This window comes from Ixodes scapularis, unplaced genomic scaffold (genome assembly GCF_016920785.2).
Source record: "Ixodes scapularis isolate PalLabHiFi unplaced genomic scaffold, ASM1692078v2 PGA_scaffold10__122_contigs__length_95168666, whole genome shotgun sequence".
NCBI lineage: Eukaryota > Metazoa > Arthropoda > Arachnida > Ixodida > Ixodidae > Ixodes > Ixodes scapularis.
The window spans coordinates 85,151,561-85,179,427 of NW_024609836.1; the positions used below are offsets into that span (position 1 = coordinate 85,151,561).

The 27,867-nt window shown below is 48.2% G+C and overlaps 1 protein-coding gene across 3 annotated transcripts in view; it reads left to right on the plus strand.

Annotated features, from left to right (window-relative positions):
- The first annotated feature begins 203 nt into the window (after positions 1-203).
- The window catches only part of LOC8037300 (sodium/hydrogen exchanger 10), a 99,015-nt gene continuing 71,351 nt past the window's right edge, over positions 204-27,867 (plus strand). The window contains exon 1 of one of the 3 annotated variants that reach the window (XM_040504469.2): positions 204-320. The gene's annotated coding sequence lies outside the window, so the exon portion shown is untranslated. Of the gene's footprint in view, positions 321-21,200; positions 21,352-27,867 lie in introns of those variants that run through there. The other 2 variants (XM_040504467.2, XM_040504470.2) reach the window with 2 other exon arrangements.

Below are 27,867 nucleotides of genomic sequence, written 5' to 3' on the forward strand. Positions count from 1 at the left end.
CTCCTTGTCCCTACCGCTTCATTCACTCTTGTCACCAAGCTGCTCCTCTTCTCACCTGTTGTCTCCGCTTCACCTGCGCTGCCCTTTTCTTTCGTAAGATTCGTCCACTTCTTCTATCTCTCTCTATCTTTCTTTTCCCGTGTCTCTCTTCCTCTTCACTCATCTCTCCCTCTTTTTCCCCTTCCCCTTACCCCCTCGCCCTCGCAGTTCTTCACGGGGTTCTGTGCAACGCGTCGGATCGCTTTGGAGGGCAAAGGAGCCCCGGCGTTCGCGACTGGTATCCCGAAGTCGGACTGCAATCGGCCGCTGCGTTCGCTCAGGTGAGAATTCCTCACTCCCTTTACAAGCGTCCGGCAACATGGTAACAACAAACTCGTAGTGCCGAATCGCTGACGTCACCTAAAGAGGAAGAGATTTGAACCGCGTCTGCGTTCGGTTCGTGAGAACACCAACTCGTGCATCCAATCTGTGCACCGCGTTGGCCTTCTCTGGGTGACGTCAACGCTTCAGCACTCTCCGGCCTTCGTCTGCTCTTTGTGCGTCACCTCGTGCGTTTGTTGAGCCGTCAAATGCGCCACGTGCATTTGTTTGCGCCCTTCCGCCCGACTTGAGAAGCAATGACGGCGCGTGCTCGAGGCTGCATCGTCATCGCGCATTTCCTGCGCGTTCTCTAGGTTCGCGTGCCCCTCGTTGGGTGCTCCGATGCAGCAAGAGACGCGTCTTGGAACACCTTAGGGGGGATCGGTGGCCGAGTGGTCTAGCGCACACCAGCTCGGAGCACGTGGAGCGAAAGCTCGCGCTGCAGAACCCAGGGATCCTGGGTTCGAGCCCCACCCCTGCCCGTTTCGATCTGGATGAGCATCGTACTGGCGTGCGGTCGTGTATCACTACTGCGTGATGCACGTTAAAGACCCCAGGCTAGCGGCTGTACCGCACTGGCTAAAATTTCTCATCTACAGCTGGGAGACTCGTCGCCCCTGTGAGGCAGACCAAGTTCTAGGCTGTATAAACACACACACAACCCAATTTTTTTTTTTTTTTGGAACACCTTATTAGGTGTAGCTCCGGGCTTCACTGATTTCTTTCCCTCTCCGTTATAAAACTTATTTCTCGTATGTTTTTACTTTTCGCATTATCCGAGTCTCGTAGGCACTGTGCCGATTATCCGAGTCACCGCACGTTTCTGGGAGACTCGGCTGGTGAGCGAGTCGTCTGCGAAGTGATTGACGCTCACCATCTACTACACCGCTAATGCATATACGTATACAAAAGACAGACTGCAGATATTACCTGTTCAATTGCTCGTATAACATGTTCAAAGAAAACGTCCTTCAAACGTACTTCTGTCGTCATGTCAACAACGAAACACCGTGTTTAAAAAATATATATCTAGTTATGATGTATGGGCAGTGGGATTCTGGCTTTTAGGGGACGAACGTTTTCGCTATTTTCGAAGCCGGTGTAGAAGAATGAAATAGAAGAAGAGAGCAGGTTTTATGTAGCTTCATTCGATATCGCGGACGAGAATTTTGCTCTCGTTTCTCTTCCTAAATTGGGCAAAAGGTACGATAACCCATTTCGATTTTTGAGACGTCGTGAACGCGTATAGGGAAAAGACTCGCTAAGCGTGATGTTCGTAAAATGACGTAGAGTCCACATTGCATCCCTAGATACTAAAGACGGATGAGTGCGGGCTTTTAATAACTCTCGGGTTTATTTTGCCTCTTTGAGTCGTCGTTAGTCGCAGTTTGGTGACACAGTTTGTATCGACGTCGGACCTGCACCTATTAGTCTGAGCGTATTGAGATATACGGGTGAAACGTGCAAAGTACAGCGCGGACAATTTTTGAGATGACTGAGCAATTATTTCCAATGATTTTAAAACAAATTTGTCGAGAGCCAGAAAAAGAAGGGGGGAAAAAAAAACCTAGCTGCATTTTTTGGGTGAAACAGCGCAACGGGACAGTTTTACCCCGAAATGTTCATCAACCAACTAGTCTAAACAATTCGGCAATACGCAAATTACTCTGGGTGCATAAGGCGATGAGAACATTGATGCATTGCAACCAGTAAAGCACAAGACAAACAAATAGAACGTAGCGTATCTTATCCTTCACATTTGGAATCACTTCGGTTTACATTGTAGAAATTTGGCCTTGGAGGTACTGCACGATGATGATGACGATTTTTTTTTTTTTTTTAATTGATATAGACACAGAATTGTTGCAGTCGGATCGGTTCAGTATCAGCCACCCATAATATAACGATAGCACTCCGTATCAGTGTTGCCCGACACCTGATAGAAAAGCGGTTCGGAGAAAAGCCCATTCATATCGATTCACGTTATGAAATAATCAGTGGCGGGAAAAGGCAGCAGTGTTTCCAAAGATCCCCGATGGACTGAACGCTGCTTTTGATGATAACGTGGATTCTTGCGCGCTGTTTTTGGACGCACCCCAAAGCCTCTTTCTTTGTCGAATGTTTCATTCTTTCGCAAGGGACGTCTTTTTTCACGTTACTGTCGTATCTGCTAGCTGGTCGATCACGGCGAGCACGAGTGGGTTGAGAAACGAGTGCCTTCCGTTATCTGGAAGCGGTCGACGTTCCTCGAGACTTCGTGTTATTCCATTTGTTATGGAATGTTTACGTCAACCATTTTGATTGTGCCATTCTTCGATGTACGTGCTACCAGCCTGCCAAAAGTGCTTGCTCATTTTTAAGCATATATTGTTGTTTTTCAGCACTCTAAACATTTTTTTAAAATCATTTTTGGTTACATTCAGTAAGGTGTTGGATCGGTACACATGTAATCTCGTATGCAATCACATGCTTCGTGCCAAATGGATGGATGGATGGTAATGGCTATATTCTTTGTAACGGGCGGCAGCTCGCGCCACCTACCGCCAGTTTTGCTTGACGGGGTTTTGAAACGTGTATATTGTGTCCGTGTTCAATGGGTACATGGCATTTAATTCATTGGCATAATCGTTGAATATAAAATGGCTCCGAACAAGCACTCGGTGAACATCCATGCGTTGTGTCCTGTGGAATGTGCAACCTGTTTGGCGTATAATAATCGGGGCTTTGTTCGGTACGGTGTTGCATTTGTGGCACAAACTGCGGGACTTTGGCGTACGAAAGTAAACGGTGTTTTGAAATGTCCATCTCTCGAGAAATGCGGCGGGCGCTGTATTTTTCGAAATTATCGTCGGCATTATATATTAGGTCGACATTTTACGAGTTCTTCTGGCATATATGGTGGGAATGTGTGTCTGAATTTGCCCTCGTTTTAATTTACTTTCACGATGAGTCGCGTTTAAAGAAAGAAAGAAAAAATCGTTAATCGCGGTGAATATTTTTGTATGCCAAACTCCAAGAATATTGATGAGTGTGTCTGAAAGTTTACTTAAGGAACACCTGTCGGCTAATCGCACATTTTTATGACCACATTTATTGGATCTTGTCTCAATGACCAGCGCGAGGTTGGCATTTCAAGTTCCACCACGTCAACGTTTCATTCACATGTCGTTTGTAGCATATGTCCTGCGAGAAGCCACGCGTGCCCGTGTTGTTTGCAAGCCATCACAGACGCTCCTTTTTTTTTCGAGTTTTTCACAACCAATATATTCTTTTACTGAGCACGTCTAAATTGTAATTTGCTATGACGGTAACATTACACGTTCCTATCCTACACTGTGGCGGCTTTGACCCTTCTGGAAACAGTAAAAATGTCGAGTATATGTCTGATTAATTGGTCTTCTATAGCTGATCATTTGTTTCCTAAGAATACCACCCATAACGCTCGTCTGCTGGCCGTACCACGTACCTTTCACGTAAAAAAAAAAAAAAAAACTTTTCCAAAGCCTGTCTGGAAATCGCAGAATGAACTAAAAAGAAAAAGGAGACAAAACAAAAGAAAAAAGCGGGTTTGTATTTTTTTTTTTTTTTTTCCTCTGAGCCCTCGGGGGGTTTTTATTCTGATGCTGTTCCAGCAATTACGAAACCTGGCCGCCAGAATGCGTGCCTGACTCGCTCGCGCAGATAACGTAGACTACCGCCATAAGCTCTCAGCTGGAATTCTCGACAAAGTGCGATCTGACTCGGCAGAAGAACCTGTCCTAAGGATGACTGCGTCACGGTTGGAGGCTGCTTCGTACCCTTTTAGAACTTGCTTCTGTTTTCATAATCTGAAGATGGATCGTTACCTATCCCTCGCGTTTTGTTCATTTTTCCATGTTCCGGTACGTTCACTCGTGTAGGTTTATTTTAAAAGCGCTCGCTCATTTCTTCGCTTACGTCAGTATACTTGTAGAGTGATAATTAGTTACAAAGTGCATTGGCTTGCCCCCTGTAGTTATTGCAACGCTCTCTAAGAGTTCTCTAGCGTTTACTTTCCCGAAAAGAACTTGGAAAAGCGCTGCAATTTACGGAGGGAGGCAGGCGAACGCCGAGAACGGCAAACGCTAGATGTCGGTGTTTGAAAGCGTTTGAAGAGTGAGATTTATTCTCATCAAAGCTGGGCATTCTGACGTCCCCTTTCATCTCCTTCTCTCCCCCACTTTCTATACGCAAGAAAAGTCAAATTTGGGGGTTTTACGTGCCAAACCAACGACGGGCATCTGGCACGCCCCAGCGGAGGACTGAGGATTAATTTGGACCACCTGGGGATCTTTTGACGTGCAACCGAAAGCTCGGTTACACGGCGCCTCCTCCGCAATAAACCCCCGTCAGATTGTCTTTCTATACGCATACACTTCGATGTGTAGTGCACTGTTCTCGCGGAGAGGTATATACCTTTTTCACGAGGGCGCCGCCATCTTGAAATATCGCCACTTCCGGTGTGGGTGAAAACATTGTTTTGCCGTCTCCACGCCAACGGAATACATTTAGGATATAAGCGTAACCGTCATCCATTCTCGTTTCGTCCTCCCCTCTATTATTTTGCTATATGCTGGTTGGAATGTTTTATTCTATTTTCGTCGCCCATACCGGATACGCTTATTAGGTGGACTGGGGGCGAGAGTACAGTGTATACTGCATGCACAGCGATGCACCAATTCTTTTTTTTTTTAATTCGTTGAGCGAATGAGAAGTGCCATTAGTATCATTATTCAGAGCAGTGGTTCTCAACCATTGATGTTTCGCGAACCCCTTGTGGATCGGCGTAGATGATGGAGGTTCGCGTTCACGGTGAGGATAAGGGAAAGGTATAGATTGTTTACGATAATGATTAATAAATAAATAGGAGTAAGGGCTAGTGCGAGGTAAACTTCTCTCATTGACGTACACACGAGAAAACTGGTCCGAAACTGGAAAAATTCCTTCTCGATGTGAAGAAAGACAACTTTTATTGCCGGGCTTCATTGATGAGGCAGGACTTCGCGGACTTCTACCGTGTGTTCCACCATAGTGGCCAGGCTCTTTAAATCGACCGCGAAAATCGGTTTCTTCACCTATCGCGTTCATATTTGTACAGCATTGGCCACAGGTGGTGCATTTTTTCTATAAAATTCGCAAAGAGCGAACTTCCCCTTCCCCCTCTCCTACCATTAATGCAATACATTGAATAATCACTCCATCGGAGTCTCGAAGTCTCTCCTCTCTTCGGTCACCAACCTATGACATCATAAAAGTGACGCATTCATACTACGTTGCGCATTTCTCTTCGGGAATTCGTCAACTCAGTCTCTCGTGCAGTTCCTCCGTTGTAAGAGGAGGGCGCATAGCGACAATGGCGGAGATCCGTTCAATCACGGCCACAGAATAAGTTTTGGATCATACCGCGATCATCAACTGCACCGGTCAGTGTTTCGTTAAACGCGGTACTCCAAAAATCACCGAGGTCACCAACTTTTTTTTTTTTTTTTTTTTACTTTTTGACGGCGTGCGTTGCTTCTCCAATTGGTCGTCGCAATTTTGTCAACATATTAATTGCGAACGCGCCGGCTTCAGATAACTTGTCGACGTAAGAAAGATTAACAGCGAGGAATTTGCTGGAAGCATGCCCGGAGGTAGGTTTTGTTTTGTTTTCTTTGTCGAGCTCTTGCGGAAGAGAAGATTTTGTCGCAGATGTACTCCGTATGCCGCGTTCGCAAAAGAGTTGTAGAAATGTTGAGTTCCTTTCCGAAGCGATAACGAGCGAGTTTCGAGTAGTGGTAAGCTATAAGATTTCCAAACTAGGAAGTTCGAAACCTTTCTTTTCTGCACCGAGTCTTTTACGCGAGAATAGCGACGTCGCCATGCACCAATAAAAAACGCTGTTTGGGCTCGGCGCACGCGCAGTGGCGACGACGTCATTCCTTTGCGTTCGCTGTTCTAAAACTCCCTATTAAATAGGGAGTCGAACTGATCATTATTTCGGTTCCGTTTCGGCTCAGTGATAAAAATCGAAATGACGGTTCGGTTATCGGTAGGATTCCGTGTCTTCGGAAAAATTCGAAAAACTCGGAAAAACACCCTCCGGTAAAATGTGGGTTTTATGTGCTAATGCCACCCACCCCCTTCCTCCCTTTTTTCAAAAAAAAAAAACAAACAAACAATAAATAAAGAAAAAAAATCTAAAAACAGACGGTATATTACATTTCCATTCTGATGTTAGCCTGAGACTGAGGCAGGAAAAGAGGAAGTTTCAAAGTATAGAGACGTATCCTCGACTGTTCCTTTTTCTTCTACTTTGAAACTTCCTCTTTTCCTGCCTCAGTCTCAGGCTAACATCAGAATGGTTAATTTCCACCAGCTCGCCTGCGCACTCACTACAATATCATTGGTATATTACACTTAAGTTTGATCAGTGCAAAGGATCAATGGTCCTGGAAAAATGCCACCACAGATATCTTTTGAAACCTCGGACCATTGTCAAGGAGTCTTACCGCTTAAGTCCTCAGAGTTCATTAGGACAACAAGTCATTGTATTTTCGGGTCACGACAACAAACGAAAGTCCACTATTTTGGTTTCCAGTTTGGGCCATACTATCTGTGCTTGAGAGAAAGGAGATGTCTTGTTTTGGTAGCAGGGAAGGCTATAGATTATAGAGGTTGCATAAAACAGGGAAGAGGGGCAGACGAAACTTTTCTGTTCCATCCTTCACCGCTCTACGCCTCGCGCGGCCGTGGGGAAGGTTGGTGGAATAGGAAGGGATGAATACGAGGTGCCCAGCGACTACCTCTAGGAGTTCATTGATTTTAAGGTATCGACGTTTATCGAAGCAACAATCGCGTGTGACTTTTGTCGTAAAGCAAATTAATATTTTTATTTATTTCATTTCATGTATTTATTTATACATACTACCAGCTGCCATTTGGCAGCCAAGGCAGGAAAGGACATACAGGGCAACACACAAGAAGAAAACCTAGAGTAGAGAATCAGGTTGTTTTTGTTCACTCCGGACCTCGATGGAGCACCTGGAGCTACCGTCGGGAACCGGGAGGGCAGATCGTGGAAGATGTGGTCCGGATGCTGCTTTTAGTTGAAGAAGACTTCTTGCTTCTTCTTGTTGTGGCCGACGGCGGAGAGTCAATAGACCTGGAGGCTAAGTTGTAATGAATACAACTGGTAACAATAAACTTTACTAAAAAAAAGATACACAAAAGAAACGACATGCTGCAACTATAACTGCCGCGCACGGCTTACGTAGTTAAGCAGTTACAAAGGCGGACGGACGCCTCGGCGTCAGGTGTCCTTCCGCGCACGGTGAGGACGGCATCTAAGCCGCAGAGCAGGTTCTGTCGCGCACGAAAGAAGTAACGTGGCGAACCGCGGGAAAGAAACGCCACACGGGTTTGTTCAAGCTCAAGCCTCACACGCTCGTTCAGGTCTTAAGACAGTGCGCCGTCACCAGCCCTGCCCAATGAGGGTTTAATTCGAACCCCATTGGGTACAGGTCCCTACACACTCCCGACCAATCGCACTAGAGGTCATTGCCGTTGCCGAGAGGGCCATTGAGATCAAGCCCTGCGGTTGAGTGTCCAAGCCCTGACATGTTTATGCTCGAAGAAAGATCTACTGGCTCACGGATTCGGCGAAAATCGTCGAAACGTGCCTCACCAGCGAACCTCCCTTCACCACGAAACACTGGAACCTGACCCGAGGCTTTCGACAAAGTCGTATACGATGCTCGGTCCGCGCCTTCGCGTATACGTCAGCTGGGCCCGGTGCCTTTCCAGTCAAAGTCACGAAACATTGGAACCTGACCCGAGGGTTTCGACGAAGTCGCTCGAGCTCGAGGCGCGGCCAAGTTTATGAAATGGCGCGCCAGTCGTTGATAGCAGCACTTAGGTGCCCCGAGTGGAAGCGTTGACAGGCCCAATACACATTGTTCGCAACCAGTGGCGTACCAACTTGTTTTTGAATTAAGGGGGGGGGTGATCCCCGCCCCCCCCCCCCCCCCCCTTAGGGCCGGGGGGGGGGGGTGGGTGGTGCCCTTGGTATCCGATTTGTGTGCCCGCGGAGGCCCCTTGCCCCGGGTGAGAGGGAGGGAAGATCCTCCGGCAATGACACGCCGTGGGAGAGGCACAGCACCGTTGACAATTGGGCGAGTTGGTTACGCATAGTGACGAGGAGGGAAACAGCGCCATAGGTATGGAGGACTTTTGGCGCTGTTTCCCTCTTCGTAAGAGAGGCACGGCGTCGCTCGTGGTGGAAAAACTATAGGTTGAGCCCTTATCCAAACGTTAAACTAATTCATAAGAGAAAAAAAAACTCCGCCTCCGTAGCGCGCAAAAAGGCGACCACATCTAAACCTAGTGACACACAAGTGAATGGCACCAGCGTCAAACCCAGCTGAAGAAATATTACGAAATAAAACTTTGGATTAGGCTAGTTGGTTCGTTGTGATCTGGAGGACTTAAAAGCGCGAAAAACACGGACGACAAGAGACGCATACAACACAGACTGGCGCTAACTTTCAGCTGATTTATACTAGGCAATTAATCTTAGAAAGCTGACAACGGCTTATTGACACAAGCGCGCTCTATTTCTTATCTAGCATACGTTTACACCCGGCTATTATTTATTTTTATTGGAAAACACCGCGAAATTAAATTCCAAATTGCGGCGAATTTGGAATCAAACAAAAGTAAACTCCGAAAAACGCCCTCCGAGTTTGAAGAAAAATAAACTCCGGAAACACGGGATAGTTATCGGTCATAATTATGCGTTTCTTGCGTTGTTTGTGACTAAAGTGGTGAGGCACTTGAACCCGGCCGTGACACGACAGGCTCATTGGCTGAAACCGATTGACGCTGTCCTCTTGTATCCCGCCGATCTTGCACTGTGGCTGGGACGAGGAACACAATTAAGATAGCGCCCGGATAAGTTCGCCAACTAAGCACTATACACGAGATCTAATCGGACACGACTTCGCACAGTCCGTTCACGGTATGCCACGATGTGACCGCTGTCGGTTTCACGCGCTCCTCGCGTGCAGAGTGCCGTGGGCGAACGAAATCATCGCCCGGGTCGGCAGCAGAGCCGTATATGTAGAGAGTTTGGTCAATCGGAGGCGCGGGCACAGCCAGGGCGTGCGGCAGACTCGGAAAGAGGGCTTGGCATGCTCTCTTGACCAACAAGAAGCCGAAAAGAATCCCCTAGCGGTGGTAGCGAGAAACAGTTCTGATCAAAGGTCTATGTTCGTAAATGGTTTCTATAAGTGCGTAAGAGTGAAGTGGAGTAACTCTTTGCGGTTGAAAATAGGGTGCACGTGTTGTTTTGATCATGATCATGCAGAAAGATGTAAGAAACGAATGCGCCGCTCAACTCTGTTTTGCTTGGGCAGAGTGTGACCGTTCTGGCGGCTGATTCCCGGCCCTGGGCGCTTGGCGTACGGATTATGTCGATCGTTCCGCTAGTCGTACTCTTCCACCATCATTTTAGATGAGTGTGATTGAAACCATAGAGTTATTATAATGTACGCTAGAGGTTCAACTGGCGCTAGTATCTATGCGACTTCCGGGAGGCAAATTGAAGCAGACAGCAACTATACTTTTGCGGTGCTTTTGTGCATTCCTATGAGAAAACGCGCGTGAATTTTGTCTATTCGCCGGAAAATAACATGAATAACTTTTGTTATTTCGGTTGTACCGGATAGTATGTACCTTTATTAATATTGTGAAAGTGTAATTGATTTATTTACACCATTTTTCTTTACCACTGAACGATGTTAAACTTCGTTATATTTCAGTCCCCAACCTATGTTCCATGGCTGGTATGTGAAAATGAGCGACGATTCTAAGCAAAATAACAATCGAAAGGAATGTAGAGTGCGTTCAAGGTTCGCTGGCATTCCGGTGGCGCTTATATATTGCTAATATGCCCGTTCTATCACTATATGAAAATGACTCCGTTGTGCATTTTTACGATCTGTTAAAAAAATAAAGTATGTGGGCTACGAAAGATGTATTTTTATTATTTCCTATGTCGGGCAGTTTTACTCGGGCACCTGTTCTCTGGCTTCTCCCTATTTGCAAAGATTTGGAGCGTGCGGGTGATGATTTGAACCCAGAACAAGCATCTTCGCACATATTCATGAGCAGAAAGAAGAAAGCAGTACTTATTTATTGCAAATCTGACTATATTACGTGGCTGTCAATTTATTTTTGATGGTCTGCATGCACAAGGAGTTACTTATCCAGTGTTACTGCGTGGTCCTTGCCGTCTCTCTTGGTTTTCCACATGTCCTTCGTTCGCTTGGCACGTATGTCCCTCATGCTGGAAAGCGCCGACGCCGTGTTCGCGCTAACAGTGTCCGACAGTGCACATAAATACATGCACGAAGCGGTTTTAGCACCGTTTTTCGTGCCACGAATTTCAAATAAAAATGCTGTAACTGACCAACTATTTCGTCAGCGTGACTGAGAAATGTTCCAGGCTATTTAGTACGTACCAATAATTCGTGATATTTGCTGTTATAATCGAGCGCAGAGAGAAAATGCACTCGCTTTTTCCCATAGGCTCCTTGCACATGACGTCATTTCCGATACCCTCCAGAGAAAAGGGAAAGAAGGAGCTCACTTCTTATCAGGGTCCTTCTTTGTGTCTCCCGGATTTGCACAGGCGTCGCTATTCTCACCCCAGAAGATTATAGAAGATTAGCCCGTCACTCAAAATTCTTACAAAAGCAGCTTCCCTCTCCTCCTCTTACTTGGTGTTCAAAAGTATGCGATGTGACGTCAGTGCAAGGAGCCTATAGAAATGCATTACCGGAAGTCGATTTCGGACTGGTTGCTGTCTGCTTCAATTTGCAGCAGCACACTAGCGCCACTTGAACCTCTAGCGTACATTATAATAACTCTATGATTGAAACATCACGTGTACCATATTTTAAGCCATCGAGAGTTACTTCAATGCAGTTATCAGGTTTGTTTCTCGCGACCACCGCCAGGGTATTATTTCCGGCTTCTGGTTGGTCACATTCGAATTTCTGAAGACGCCCTGGAACACGCCCAGCCCGCTTTCGGCCAATGGCGCCTCCTCGTTTGTCTCCTATACTTCCCAACGAATGGCCAAACTCTCTACATATACGGCTCTGGTCGGCAGAACCATAGCCTCCGTCGACGGAGCCATTGAGTGCCCGGTCGCAGATTTGAAGCGCGGGGATATGGTAGCAGAGAGCATCAAGGAGTCATTTCTCAGGGAACCTGAACGTCAGCGCACAGCTTTCGCAGCGGCGAGGACCCGAAACACACTTGTTCGCTCGGGAGGAGTGTGTTTCGGCGTCTCGCCGCAGCGGGGCGCCAGTCACGTGGCTCTCCTCTCATCCGTTGTCTGCCGCTCTACCTTTTCCATTTCGGCAGCCGCTTCCCGTGGCGATCTGCCAGGCTTTATCAGTATAGAGGAGGCTATGACAGAACGCGCTAGTCTCGAACAGGTTACTCGAAAAAAGTAAGCGATTGCAATTGCAATTACTCTCGATCAAAAGTATTCAATTAGACTACTTGAGATGAACGGTAACTGACCGTTACTCAAAAAAGTAACCGTTCATTTTTCGATTCCTTCACGTTTTGAAACACGCATATGTTTCTGCCGGTTTGAAAACGTGCCTTTCGTACTATCCATTACTGGTTTCGATTCGGCGAATTACAATTCTACCTATCCTCTCAATCCACCGACTTTGGTGATCCATCCTGCTGTCGAGACATGATTCTAAGATTCCTCGCTAGGAAATTTGGAAGCTATTAGAAAGAGGTGGAAAAAATAGTACCGGCTACGAATAATTTTTGTACTTCTTAAGGTGATCGATTACCTTCGTGATTACCTCGTAATAAAAGTAATAAAATCATTACAAACTACTTCGAAAGGTAGTCGATGTACAAGTAATTTGAATCCTCGTAATGAGTGCAGCGCGAGTCTGCGCTAGAGTCACTGAACGGCGTTGAGTGACACTACTAGCCACGATCGCAGCTCGTGACGTCACGGAAGAAAACGACGAGAGGACGCCACCGAAAACATCTCGGCGCTAATCGTGGGGACAGCTGCGGAGGCTCTCGTCGATTCGCAGATTCTACGAAACCGGGCTTTTGAGTGACGTGAGCAGCAGTCGATCTCGCTTATTGGTTCTCTGGGTTCGCTGACGATGCCCGTCTGACCTGCGTCGTGCGGGGCTCGCTCGTCAGATGAAGACGGCGCGTCCGGTCCACGTCCGCTGTTCCATTAGGGTCATAGCAGAGAGGGTAAAAAGAGAAAAAAAATGCCCTCCCCCTCTCACTCCGTGTGTCGTCTGCTCCGCCGAGGGGGCTGCACCTAGCATCCGGCTGGCGTACAAACTCTGTTTAAAATCGCGTCTTTTTGGAAATTTCAAGCGCAGATGCGAAGATTTTGGTATGCCAGTTATCGTGTATTACTATGCTAGATAAAAGGACTAATAGGGTCCAATTGCGCAATTACCTGCCTGCAAATAAAAAAAACAAAAAAAAACAGGGAAAACTGTGTCAGACTGGCCGGTCTCTCCGGCGAAAAGTGAATCCTGTGGCTGTACCTTTTTTACTATACAAAGTTCGTACTGGTGTAGGCCTTTAGCGACCATGAGTGGATGTCTGAAATAATAAATAAAAACGTGCTCTCCTGCCGCAATACACGCAGTAGTTGAGGGTAGTACTGCCGGCTGACTCAACTGCTATTCAAGTAACGGAAAAAAGATATGTCAGTTGATCATTTACCGAAGTAGAACAACAGAGAGTTCTAGGCTGATTTTGGAGTAGCCATAACTCTTCTAAGAACGCGAACCACTTCACAACGGCAGCCACGTGCGAGAGTTCGATGTTCCGTACAGCCCGCCGATACAGCCCAAAGATGGAGAATGGCAACCTCCCGTTTTGTCGTCTGCTAGCGGAGTCGGGCGTGTGCCCTCTCTCTCGTTTTACCCCGCCGAACCCGCTGAATTTCCCGGATGTATGGCGAGTTCTCTACTCAGGCAGAGCCTGACTTATTACGGACAGCTTTCGTGACCCGTGCACATCGACTGGAGGACTTAAATGGCTGCGAAGCCAATTAAGTCCTCACTGGCTCATTGGCTGCGAAGCTGTCTTATTGCCGGCAAAGCTGTCTTATTGGCTGTTGTTGTTGAAGCGATGTTTATTAGAAAATAGATGTCGTAGTTAGTTGCGCTTTGTCTTAGTGGCTGCGAAGCTGGCTCATTGGCTGTGAAGCTGTCTTAATGGTTTCGAAACTGTCTTATTGGCTGTGAAGCTGTCTCGTTGGTTGCGAAGCTGTCTCATTGGCTGCGAAGCTGTCTTATTGGCTGCGAAGCTGTCTCATCGGCTGCGAAGCTGTCTTATTGGCTGCGAAGCTGTCTTATTGGTTGCGAAGCTGTCTCTTTGGCTGCGAAGCTGCCTCCTTGGCTGCGAAGCTGTCTCATTGGTTGCGAAGCTGTCTCATTGGCTGCGAAGCTGTCTTATTGGCTGCGAAGCTGTCTTATTGGTTGCGAAGCTGTCTCATTGGCTGCGAAGCTGTCTCATTGGCTGCGAAGCTGTCTCGTTGGCTGCGAAGCTGTCTTATTGGCTGCGAAACTGTCTTATTGGTTGCGGAGCTGTCTCATTGGCTGCGAAGCTGTGTTATTGGCTGCGAAGCTGTCTTATTGGCTGCAAAGCTGTCTCATCGGCTGCGAAGCTGTCTCATTGGCTGCGAAGCTGTCTCATTGGCTGCGAAGCTGTCTTATTGGCTCCGAAGCTGTCTTATTGGCTTCAAAGTTGTCTTATTGGCTGCGAAGCTGTCTCGTTGGTTGTGAAACTGTCTTATTGGTTGCTAATCTGTCTCATTGGCTGCGACGCTGTCTTAAAATGTTCGGTACACGCCGTGCGTCTCTGAGGCTTCCGCTGACTCTCGTTGGGTTAAAATGGGGCGGTGGACGGAAACCACCGCTTCTTTTTTGTTTTGTCACGTTGCGACAAAGGAATTGTAAACGAGTACTCACCTTTCCACAGTTCAAGGGAAACTGAAGCGGTTCTGTATTTGAAGAAACACGCTTAGATCGTCTTCATCTGGCCCCTAGGATCTTGAATATCGATATCACTTTTTAATTTGGTGCACGGAGGCTGCACAAATTCATTTTCGAAGTGCCGCTTTCAAAAATAGCGATAGTAAGCGTGATGTCATAAAAAAAGCTTTTTGTTTTTTTAATCTTCGCATTTGCGCATTTTCAGGGCCTATCAAAGCTATGCACGTGCACTCTCGTGACTTCACGACTGGTGTCATTGCGGGAAATTACACCTGGGAAGCTCGCAATTGCACGCGCTGCCCACACGAGCGACACGCGCTTGGTGGCCGAGTGATCCCCTTTACGTAACGACTGGTCTGGAGTTTTTCGTGTTTTCTCGAGTTTAGTTACATTTTATGGGAAGACAACCGTGATATTCAGATTCAGGGGATAAAACTATACGCTAGAATCAACCTCTATCTAAATTTGTGAAAGAAGTGCTTCGGCTTCCTTTTAACGTGCACGCGCAGAAAAAAAGAAGGCAAACGAACAGTCTAGCGATGACGAACATTAAAGGGGCCATGAAATGATTTTTCAGCTTCTTCCTCCTTAGCTTTCCTCCTCAACTCATAAGCGCAATGAGAAATGACGTGGACGTGAAGTGCTTAAACATGACTCCAAGCTTAAACCGTGAAACTTGTCATTCGCAAGCGATGATAAGTGACGACATGGCACTCATTCGCCACAAACGCAGAATCAAATATTCGTGGACGGATTTATTGCTGAGGACCGATCGTGTCCAACACGGCTCCCTCGTAACTTTGGCTCTCTCGCACGGCTGGGAGAACTTCCGTTTCCGGTAGAAAGGCGGAAAGCAGACGTGAGTTTTTATCTTTCTTTTTGCGTTAAACGGGGGTCAATAAGCCGAAAACGAATTCCTCCTCAGGGTTCTATATGAACATCGAAGATTAATGGGGGTCTTCATTCGGAAAAAAAGCTAAAAAATCATTTCATGGTCCCTTTGACAGCATCAGCAATGGCAGCTGCCAAAAGCTCTTGCAGAACGATGAATCGTCTATGCAGGTGGCAACGCAAAAACATGACGGGCGATACCAGCCGTACAGCTTTCCATGACCTATCCCCCCGACAAAATACTGTGGTCTTACATGAGCGGTGTACTGAAGTTCGTACAAGGAAGCGATTGCGCACGCTCCGGACGCAATCCACAAGTAAGCAAAGGTGGCATACATTCCTCTGCTCTTGCAGGCTTCATCTGCATCGGCTCCTGTTCTCTTTGCATGAACCTCCTTCTCCTTTATTATGCTCAAAACGGCGACACAATCTCAGCGGCTCACACGGAGCAGTACATATGGGACTCGAATCCTGCCTTCAAGGTTCAGTGGCCGTACACTCGCGACCCGTTGAGGACCTCCGACGAAATATTGTCCTCGAATCATATCTCGGCTCCGATATGAAACTGACGATTTATCAGTCTTTTCCGGTTAATTCCACGTGACGGCCGTCCTTCGGGGCTTCGGAAAAAAAAGAAAAAAAAAAAGCTGAGAAATATCTCTTAGAAACGCTTCCCCACTACGTCGACCTAGAACCCTGCCTGCATCCGTCATATGCGTCTGGTTATTTTTCCTTACTAACGACGTGCTCGCAATCGCCTAAGCATATCTCTGCTTGAGACAGGCACTCGGTTCTTTGTATAGCGTTTAAAGTTCGCGGAAGAAGAAACGCCGCGCATTCATCGAATGTAATACAGGTTAAAAATAGTGGAGTCAGTTTTAAGGCCCGTTCAATATAGCAGCATTGGATAACGCTTGACTGCGTTATAGAGGCTTACGTAGAGTTACAACCGCCAGTCGCGGGGCAATTAACCCACTGAATGAGTACCTTTGAACGCGACACGAGGCACGGATGTCGCGGTCGGTTGTACCCATGGGCGTACCAACCGGGAGGGGGCGGGGAGAAGAAGAGGGCAAGGGGGGCGCTTGCCCCCCCCCCCCCCCCAGTTCTCAAAGTGGGGGGCAAGGCATGTGCTTTGCCCCCCCCCCCCCCCCCCCCCCCCCTCCCCTGAAACAGCCGCCACTGGGCAGGGCAAACACTGGACGGCGGCGCTCGAGGGATACCTAGGGCACTGCCTCCCGGCCCTTTGGGGGGGGGGGGGGGGGGGGGGCGGGGGGGGGGGGTCTGGGGGTCTGGTTTGTTCCCCCACTCAAAAACAAGTTGGTACATCGCTGGTCGTACCACATCGCGTAGGGTAAATAGTCAAGCATACGCTACTGTGTGAACTGGTCTTCACTATACGTAACCCCTCATAATGTAGTTAAACGCTCATGTGTAAATGGGCCTTAACTCTCTGCGTAAGTCCTCATAACGCAGTCAAACGCTCCTCTGTGAATGGGCCTTAGCTATCTTGTAAGCCCTCATACCGTACTCAAACAGTACTGTGAGAATCCTAACTACACGCAAGCGCTCATAAAGTAGTCAAAACGCTCCTGTGTGAATGGGCCGTAACTACATATGTAAGCCCCCATACCGAAGTCACACAGTACTGGGTGTATGGGCCCTAACTACTTGTAAGCCCTCATAACACAGTCAAACGCTCCTGCGTGAATGGGCCTTAACTATCTATATAAGCCCTCATACCGTAGTCAGACAGTACTGAGTGAATAGGTCTTAACTACACGTAAGCCCTCATACCGTAGTCAGACAGTACTGAGTGAATAGATCGTAGCTACACGTAAGCCCTCATAACGTAGTCAAAGAGTGTGTGAATGGGCCTTAACTCTCTAGGTGGGCCCTCATAACGTTGTCAAAGGCTACTGTGTGAATGAGTCTTTACTTTACGTAAGTCCTCATAACGTGGCCAAACGCTCCTTTGTGAATGGGCCTATCTGCGTAACTCCTCATAACATAGTAAACTGGGCGAATGGCCCTTACCTCTAAGTGAACCATCATGGCAGTTAGGCGCGGTCAAACGCTACTTGGTGACTGGGCCTTCGCCTTTCGCCGAAAACAGCCGCGCATAGCGTGTTCTTTTCACATCCGAGATTGTTACACACTGCTCAGCTTCGGGATCGATTCCCCTATTACGGAACGCCCTTTCCTATGCACAGTTCAACGGAAAAATGAAGGGCACGGTAAAGTACGCTTTCCATTCCATATTATCCTTTTATTTCTCTTGCGGGCTGCAAGAGGCTGCAGCGCAGCAATCGCCGTTTTGGATGTGGTCTGTTATCTGTACAAGCGCCGTCCTTCGATGAGCGATCGGCTTCGAGGATCGTGCGCCGGTTCTCGACGACGCCAGAGTGGTGGCCGGCCTTCGGCCGTCATTCGAAGCACGTAAGGGGAGCCCTTCCCGTGCACGATCGCCAGAAACGTCGTCGCCACACCAGTCCTTCCTTTCCGCGAATCCGTGCGTCGTCGTAAGTCTCCAAACCATGCTGGAATGCCGCCATATTGCGGCACGAAGCGAGACGAGAGAGCGCAGAGAAGAACACCGAGCTCTGGTTGGAATGATCAGTGACGTAAAGCTAACTGCCTTTGTCTGTACTCACCCTTCGAACGCGTTTCAACATCGGCGTGTTCGAGCCCGTACGAATATTGAGTATAGACAGAGGCAGCTATAGCGTCGCGTCTACCCAGTAACCATGGCAACCAGAGCTCGGTGTTCCGCCGTCCCCCTCGTCTCCTCCTCTCCCTCAATTTCTACCCGCATAGCAGACGGTGCGGAGTCGCTGTGTCGTCTGCGAGAAACCGCGGCGAAAGGTTACCGTCGTAGAGTGTGGCCAATATACTGAACCCCCCCAGATAGCAGACATCGGTGCGCTAGCAGATGACGCGCATGCGGAGTCTTCGTCGTGTCTCCGGGAAACCATTGTAAAAGCTTAGCGGCGGAGAGTGTGGTCAACATTGAGCTCCTCAGAAAGCAAACATGGCGGTACGCTAGCAGACGATGAGGCCGCGCAATTTTTGTGGTGTTTGAAAGGAACCGTCGTTAAAAAGTTTATTATTATAATGCAAATAAATGCAAAGGTGCAAGCGAGCTGGACAAGAATGACGAAAATAATCCCTGGAGAAGGGGAACAAGAGGGACAAAGGACAAAGGAGATTTGTGTTTGTCCTTTGTACTTCTTGATCCTCTTCTCCATGGTGATTATTTTCGTCATTCTTGTCCAGCTCGCTCGCACCTTTGCATTTAATTGCATTATAATCATAACCTTAAATTGCAAGCTTCACTCTTGTTGGTGTGAGACTGGTGGCGGCTGATAAAACCCGTTTGCTCTACTGATGTCTAACCCCTGGATAGCTCAATTGGTAGAGCGCGCCACCTGTAATGCAGAGGTCCCGGGTTCGATGCCCGGCCCAGGCGGATTTTTTCGGTCGCGCACCAGTCACCTAGCTGTGTTTGGGGATTTGTGTTTGTCCTTTGTCCCTCTTGTTCCCCTTCTCCAGGGATTATTTTCGTCGTAAAAAGTTAGTGGCGAAGAGTATGGTCAATGTTGAGCAGCAAACACGCATGGCTGCGCACAGTCCGCTAGATGTTGGCCATCGACTGTGATTCCGGCGATGGATCTTTCATAAATTAGCGATTCTAATCCCGTTTTATTGCAGCGCTGTGTCGCGTAAGGCGAACTGCGTGCTGTTTCCGAACCAACCCGTCTTCTTCCTTCTTTTCTTTTTTCTAGCGAGTTTTCTATGAGAGAAGATTGGAAATAAAGAGAGTGTGGCTTCCATTAAGATGTCTTTCCTTGTGTAAACTAGTGTTGCGGCGCTATACACTGTAAGCTTCTTTCCCGTAAAAGACGTTGAAAAGGACTACGATTTTCTTTTAGAATCACTTTCAGCTAAATTCGAGTGTCTACATTCATTCAATCCACACGTCCGTTGACGCTCTTCTGGGGAAAATTTAAAGAAGCGAATAAGTTTTCTCTTCTTCATTTTAAGTAAAGTAGGGCTGAGAAGTGAAGTACCTTGAGCAGCCAATGCGTATATCATCGTCCTGCCAGCTTACAGAACAAAATATATGAAGCAAAGTATATGTTCGAGGTCTTTACGCCCACTTGCCCTCCAGTGCCAGGACGGCGTCTTCGCGCGTAACTCGGGAGACAGGTGAGAAGCGTCCTTAGAATTTCCGGCGATTGATAACACACACGGGGATGTGCCGGCGTACCACAGGATGCGTCGATGGAACCAATCAATGCTGCATTATGGATCGGCGGAGGGAGCTATCGTGGCCTCTCAGATCGAGGCTGCTCGCTTACGTAAGTTCAGACCGATTCTCCGAGTCTCGCCAAGCAAGATGGCTATAAGCGGAGCTGCTGCTCTATCCATGTCGTGGAATTTGGTTCGTGCACGCTGGTTCCGTCGCCGTAAATTTTGCGGTCCGGATCTATCCCTGCAGAGTTTGATTGCAGCGGGTCGTATGTTTTTGCGATAGAATCCAAAAGCGAGCCGTGGCATATGCGACTCGAAATAAATCTCCCAGATCGATGTTTAATTCATGGAAAATGCTCACGCGAGATACGAGGGGTGTAGGTTCTGGAGCCGACTGCATAATGTCGTCCAGGACCTCGTGTACGTCATCTAGATAAACGCCTCTTTTTTTTTATTCCATTTGTTCTTGAACCTTTTGTTTAAACAAAAACTAAAAAAGAAAACTAACGGTACCAATAACCACACCACAGCTCGGAGTGCGTGAAGTGAAAGCTCGCGTTGCGGAACCCTCCTGGGCTCAATCACTACCATATACAAAACAAAGCCTGCCCCCCCCCCCCCCCCCCCCTCCCATTCCATGCAGCGTTGCCTAGCTCGCGTCAGCGTCACTAATTTTGACGTTATGCGATGCCTTGTCTTCAACGCGGTATTGGCTGAGCCCCCGTTTCCCACCCCTGCCCGTTTCGATCTGGATGAGCATCGTACCGGCGTACATTCACAGCGCAATGTAGACGTTAAAAACCCCAGGCTAGCTGTCCTACTGTATCGGCTAAATTTATCGTTTACAGCGTGTTGCAGTGTCGTTATACACACCGGCAGACTAAAGTTTTTTTTTATACATAGCTACGATAATTTTTACTCGTACCGTCTTCTAACTCTTGCTCTCTACAAATATTGAAATAACCAAAGAAGCAGCGTTGCAGGCTCGGACCGTCTAATAAATCTGATTCTGAGAATATATGAGTGGAAGTCCCAGACACGCCACTGCCCTGACTCGCGAGCAAACAATTCAACCGCCGTGTAAAGATGACCTTGGAAGGCTCGCCCAGCGAGGTTACTCACTCGTTCCGTTTAACTTAGTCGCAAGCTATCGGATCACTGACCACACCACTGACACCGATTCGAGTTCACCGAGGACAAAGACAGCGGAATTGTTGACTGATAAGAGGAGAGGGACGAGGAGGTGCAGGGAAGGGATCGTGGTGGCTTGCCCGCTTATAGCCGTGTATCCCAGCGGCTCATCGGCAAGATTCGCCAGTTCGATCCTGTCCGCCGACGTGCTTCGGAGCAGTGCCAATATACCATCGACGAGCGCGTCTTTCCCCACGTAACCGCCCGCCGTCTTTCGCCCTCCTCCGTATTTCAAATCCGAAAGCTTCTCCGCGACTTGTGCAGAGGTTACCGGGCAGAATGTCCGCCACCGATAGCTACTGCTGCTCTGTGGCCTGACCTCGCGTTCGGTTTTCCTGATTAGTGCAAGCGGGACGTCGTCACGAACGGACAGTATCCAAGCGCGCGTCGTCTGCTCGCCGCCGCCGCCGTCGTCGTCGTCTGCGAAAAGTCGTCTGCTAGAAGTCGTCTGCCAGAAATCGTCTGCTAGAAGTCGTCTGCTGGAAGTCGGCGGCCCATCGTCTGATTCTGTGTGTCTGTGTGCGTGCGCCCGTGATCTGCGCAGTCTGCTTTTGGACAGGTAGCCCAACTACACGTCTTTGAATCCGTAAGTGTATATCTGGTTCCTAATATAGATGCATGTTGAATTTTTACCTTTGATGCACATTTATGGCATTACATAAAATGTCACGAGCTGTAACATATTCCAGTCTTACAAGCAGACTGAATGTGCTAAACTACAATATAAGTTATACACGCCATAAGCGCAGTAAAAATACCTATTTAAGATAAAATAGAATAGACTTTATTTACGTAAAATATTAGGCGCAAATAGTGCTGGCCTGCGAGAACAGATCCTGATTGGGCGCAGGAAAGTACAACCAGCAAAACTGCACATACATTTACATCTCAAAGCAGGATCTAGGTTGTGCGTATGCCCGATGAAGCACCTAACCTAATTAAGTAATGTAGCAAAAGTTTTTAAAAAAAGTTTATGAAGTATTAACACTTTTTTCGTAGAAGGAAAAATATATATATATATGAATTTTACGCGAATATGAATGGCGTTAGCTCGTCAATGTGTGGCGTCTGAAAAAAAAAAATTAATATAGACTGGACGAGTGAAGTTTGCCACTGGATGTAGGTCGCGGTACGAAACTAAAATGTAGCGCTGACACGTATTTTAGTGGTAAAATTGTACAAACATTCCGCTTTTTCTTTTTTTTAAGTCAACTGAGTTGTAGGCTCATTAGCGCAATATGCAACATTTGAAACCGGGAGCAAAGCGAAAATTATATTCTTCCTCTGCTTTGCTGTTTTAGTAAACAAAAAAAAAAAAAAAGTGTAGTTCTTTAAGACGTTTTAGTCTTAAGAAACCACTTTTTTTCTCTATCTCTCTCTTTGACCCGCAAAAATGTGTTACTCTACAACAATCCCGAGCAAGCTTTTAATTTTTCGTCGGGAATTGTAATGGAGGTGAGAAATACCTTACTTATTTGCACGAAACAAATGTACCAGCTTTAGGCGCGAATTGGTAAATTACTGTCGCAGCACGGCGATTGTAGACGTTGCCGAAGGAAAGTAACGAGAGACGTTACTCGTTACGAAAAGTAAAAAGAACACGTTTCCGCCCTACGTTACCTCAAGATACCAATAAGCAAAAACGCGCACGTTACCTCCACGCTACTATGTAACGGAAGAACACTACGATATTAACGTTTTTTGTTTACAGAAGAGTGCCGAAATCTTTACTTACAGATATGCGTACACGCCTTCATTGTTCGCCCGTTTCTCAAGTTCCAGGGGTAACGTTTGATTCATAAGTTCTCGTGACGTAATTGGCCTCTGGTAACACCAAACAGTTAGAAATATCCTTTAGTTTAGCCTCGTGGACGTCCTGGCAATATGAAAGGTAGCGAGTAGCGTAATCCTATACGTCACTCAAAAATTGTTACGAAAATCCCTCACCCGGCCGTTACTGCCATGTATTGTATAAGCAGCGTAACAGCGGCTTTAAGAAAATGTAACGAACACGTTACTAGGCTACCATAACAAGTAACACATAAGCCGTAACGCTGTTACTTGCAACGCGTTACCGCCGACGCTATCCGAAACCGATCTTTCTATAATTTATTCAACGTGCATTAGGTAGTTTTTTTTTTTTTTTTTTCGCGTATTTCTTTTATTTATTCTTTAGGCACAGGGTTGGTGTAGTATAGGGAGCATTAGTGTATACAGATTGGACAGCACGTATACAATGTGGCATCGCTGGATCTGTATACGTCGCTCATCGTTTCCGTTCGTCGTTGCACCGCAGACGCTCTTTTTCACACACTCCGGAGTTCGCCCGCTCTTTGTCTGCAGCATCGCGTGGGATCACATCGTCCCTCTGCTGTGCAGACGGCATCCCCCGACTTACACAAGTTCGGTTTCTCAAGTCGAATCCAGGCAATAACAACTAGGATACGAGGCCTTTCCCTCCCAAACGTCATCACTAGTGGCACCCACACCAGCATCGCCTCCAGCTCGACTTGCAGCGTCTCGACGGCCGGGGTGTCCACTAACGATGACGTCATGAGCAGGCCTTTGTCCTCTAGCTGGTGCCGATCCGTGCGAGCGGGTTTCACTTGCAATCTGTTGTCAGCCTCGTATGCGCGCACGCTGTTCGTCGAGATGCCTTCGCGTGCATGTCCGTTTCCTAGGAATGCCCGTCGCCAACAGGAACCTCCTCTTTCTCCGTTTGTCTCCTGGCTTTGCCCAAGGGACAAGATCCTCGTTGGGCATTCATTAAACGTAGGCTTATCTGCCGCCGCGGTGGACATAGCGTGTTCAACATGCGCGGTACTGTGTACTAACCCCCGCGCGTTGCTCGTAAACGCCGTCAAAGTACGTGCAAGCGCAACCCTCAAAGACCACCCTTGAGTCGTAAACAAGCTTCTCTCCCATCGGTGGTTTTACAATCGTATACGGACTCCGAGACTCCTTACAATGACGACTACCAGTCCGTTTTAAGGCCCTTTTAGTAATACGCCGTTCAAAGCCAACCCTTTTCCCGGGATTCCTAACACTCTCTTCTTCGATCTGAGTTCGTTTCTCGATTTAATTCACTTCTTGTTGTTGTTGTTTTCCCTTCAAGGTGAGCGATCGGATTTGTCTGTCCCCCTTTGGGTCGTCGTCGGATTCTCCGCGTGTCCTCCCTTCTCTTCCTCCCCTTCAACTTCTTTCCCCCACCCCCCGGATCGAAATCCGACATTTAGTGGTTCTAATCCCCTTGTTTACGATTTGTCCGCCGGCCAAATCGATGAATTGGTGGTGCAACAGACCGACCGACCGCCCAGAAGTGATTTCTGACCTTTCTGCGCTCGGGACGCTTGCCGCGACTGCCTGCTGCTTCCTTTTCTTTCTTTTCTCTTTCTTTCCCCCTTTCCTTCGCCGTTTATTGCGTTCTGTCCGCTCGCCCCATAGTAATCCGTGTTAGCAGCTACGGCATTTCCGGAGCGACGCGCAGCTATGTATCGCTACTGCGTGAGGCACGTTTAAAGACACCAGGCAAGAGTTGCTCATAAGTGGCGCATGTACACGCAGCAGGGTTGCACTAGTTAGTGGTTAGCCGGAAAGCCTTCGTCTCTACTCGCTGTTCGAGCGGCCAACGCCGGCGCTTGGCAATCGAACGCGTTCGAAGAGTGAGTCAAGACAGCAGGCGAATTCCCTCTGCCCACGAACCATCCCAACCAAAGACTCGCCTCCTCCTCTCCCACCGTTTCTACCCGTATAGCCTGTCCAGAGCGTCTCACTATGCGGAGAGCAAATCGTTTGCTTCTCCGATTGGCTCTGACGGAAGGATAGTGGGTAGACCTCAAAGCAATATGCCTTGAGGTCTACCCACAATCCTTCCTTCGGAACCAATCAGAGCTCAGCGTCTTTCTGACGTCACCACAACAGCAGACGAACCTGTCCTCCGCGTTGCGCCACAAGCAACGAGATTGCGGCATAAGCCACTAAGAGCTTCGAAGAACCAATCCCGATGCAGAAAACGTGACTCACTACACATCCCTTCGCTTCTTGATGACAGCGAGCAGTCGTTCTGTGCAGATTCCTCATTTACAGAGGAGATACGAGACGTCCAGCGACCCTGACTCAAGCTGCGCTCGCGCTGCTCATACAAAGGACAGTGCACTCTCTGAGGCCTGTCTCTTCCTTTTAAGATGTTCGTCGTACAAAAACTGTCCGCAGACATGTACGAACATGCCCGAGGCGTGCCGGCAGAGAATTCTGCCATCATGTCTGCAGCGAACGCTGTGGCTTTAGGACCCGCTGTCTAACATACGTGCGACACAGTTACTTCATCGGATACCGAGATCTGCCCGTGAGTAGACCATCAGGAGCTTTTGTGTGTACGCTTCTCCGCGATGCACGCAAAACGCCAGTCTTAAAGGGGCGGTGCAATGATTTTAACACTGAACGAATGTGCAGCTTGTATTTTTTATATTGTTTACTTCGGCATAAGTAAGAGAAAAAGTGCCACCATACCCCAAAATACCTCTATTTCGCTGCGTAATCGCAAAATAAAAAACGCTTTTTTTCCCAACCTGCGGCCACATGGTGGCCGCAAATGGAACCTGTGGTATGACGTCATTCGGAGTGGATTTGTAAGTGATAGTGTTAGGCAATTGTAAGCTTGATTTAGGGTTAAGTTTAAAAAATCTTGTTGTTTAGGCATGCAGAAACGCTTCAAAAGCTTAATATTGCCGCTAAAAGGGTATGAATTATTTGTGGCGCCATCTACCGCAAGTCAACAAAACCTGCCGTCGCCATCATCCGTCGACGCCCGAGGCGCCTACGGCGGCTACACGAGCAACCCGGACGTTTTGTCTTTCCCTCGCTCGACGGAGTGCGTTGGTCGTGGTCCGTAGTATTATGGTATCGTTATTGTTCCTGGTGTCTCGACCTCGACTTCGACTTCGATTGCTCGCCGCGTCGACTGCCCGCCGCACAAGTCTAACTGACTTACTATACGCAAGCATCTTGCGCTCGACGTCGCTCAGGCCGTCCGCCCATGCCGCCATGTTGGTCGGGAATCGGCGGGAGAGCGGGAGAGCGGCGAGCCTGGCGAGCCGGCGGGCGCTGGGGAAACGGAAGCCAGAAGAACCCAACCGGAAACCAACGCCACTCCGAATGACGTCACAGGCGAAGCTGGTGCCGCTTCAATGTTGAGTTGAGGGGTGCCAGAGATACCAATTTCTTTTATTTTTTTTAATGAAAACTAGGGCAAGCAGGAAAGAATAGTTTTCGGTTCTTCGTTTTATATGTGGCCGGGATCGATTCCCGCAATTAATTAGCCAAAGTCCGCAAATTGTTGCACCGCCCCTTTAAAGACCAACGTCGGCTTTCTGCTCTTAGCGCTACCTTTCTCCTATAGGTGCGAGGGCAGCCAAGTTGGGGAGATGTGAAAAGAGGAGAGGATATAGGAAAGGGAAAGGGAACGGCGGGCAAAAAAATGGAAAACGCCGAGTGTGCGTCGGCCTTTAATCGACGCGTTCAACCACTCAGGAGGGCGACTGTACGGTGTTTCAGTTGCTGCGCAGTGTCAGTGAGCCGCAGACACGAACTCCTTTAAGCCACTAAAGCCTCTCGACCGCTAGAACACGATACCATCAAATATGTATTCCTCGGCAAGAACACAAGTAGGAAAGACAAGAAGAACGACACAATGACGTCACGTACAAGCCGTGTATGGATAGTTCCCACGCGCAGCCCAGAGTGCAGCCCTACCAACCAGAAGACAAGGCCCGCGCAATTTACGTCCAAACGTCATCGCTAGACGACCGAAGCAGCATAGCCGTCACGTGGGAGTTCGTTGCCTGTACTCCGAAGACGGCGCCTGCCAGAAGCACTTCGCTGGAATCATGGCGTACAGGGGCGACGAGGACGGCGAGAGTGGCAGACGGGGACCCGTTCCAATAGTCCACCAGATGCGTGTCCCCCTCCATTCCCCCGGGGCACTCTGGCAGGGATCGCGGGCATCCCGGCCGGCGTATCTCTCCGTCACGTAGCCCCCGGCGGCTATACTGGCCGCAGTGCCGTCGCTCTGGACAAGAATCTCAAATGGGGTCATCACGGAGAGCTAATAACGTGAGCGTCCGCCAGAGGAAAAAAAAAAAGTACGCTTCTCTGTAGACCAAGAAGACGGCTAAATCTATCCTGAGCACGCCCGCTCATTCACACTGGGAGCGGATCCGTGTTCGCAAAGCGGTTGCGAACGCGGTTGTATAAAGATCCAGTACAATTGCACGCGCACAATTGATGACATTAAATGAGCGTCAAATTGTACTGAATCTTTATACAACCGCGTTCGCAACCACTTTGCGAACGCGGATCCGCTTCCAGTGTGAATGAGCGGTTACTTCGTGATTGGTTGCTCGGCCTCCGATGCTTCCATCTCATTGGACAAAATAAGATGGTCGTCACGCCCCGCGTTTCTTGGCTTCTCACGAAAGGCTCTGTTCTACTACGACGTGGAGCGCAGCAAACGCGGCGTAGTGCAGCGGAAACCGAGACTGATTGGTCGCAGATATCGAGTTCCTACTCGCCGGCCAATCAGAAGCTTACCTTCTGCGCTACGCTACGTTCGCTGCACTCAACGTTGGAGTATAACAGATCCTTAACTTTAGCACAAATAGGTTCCTGTCGTAACGCCAAGGCTGGCTGTAGAATGAAGCATGTCCGTGATCCTTGGATGTTCCTCTCGTTCTTTTTCTTTTTATGTGTTTGTAACGAGTCATTGTTATAAACAAACGCACTCCGTTATCACATATAAGCAATGGACTAGTGTATGTTCCCAAAGGACGCGGTTGGGGCGTGTAAATATGCCGCTCGTTTGCTGTGAAACGCAAGCACAGTCTCTCCATACCGGCAAGCACCGCTCGCACCGCTGCTATGCCGGGACGCTATAGCACAGGTCTGTAAATGCGCCTTTTGTAGCACTCGGCACGCGCGGCCCTAGAATAGTAACAACATGCGCTCCGCGTGTTTCTTTTATCTGTTATTTTTTGGATCTCGGTGACTTTAATGGATACGCCGTAAAAAGCATACCCCTTCTTGCAACCAGACATGTAGCTAGTTG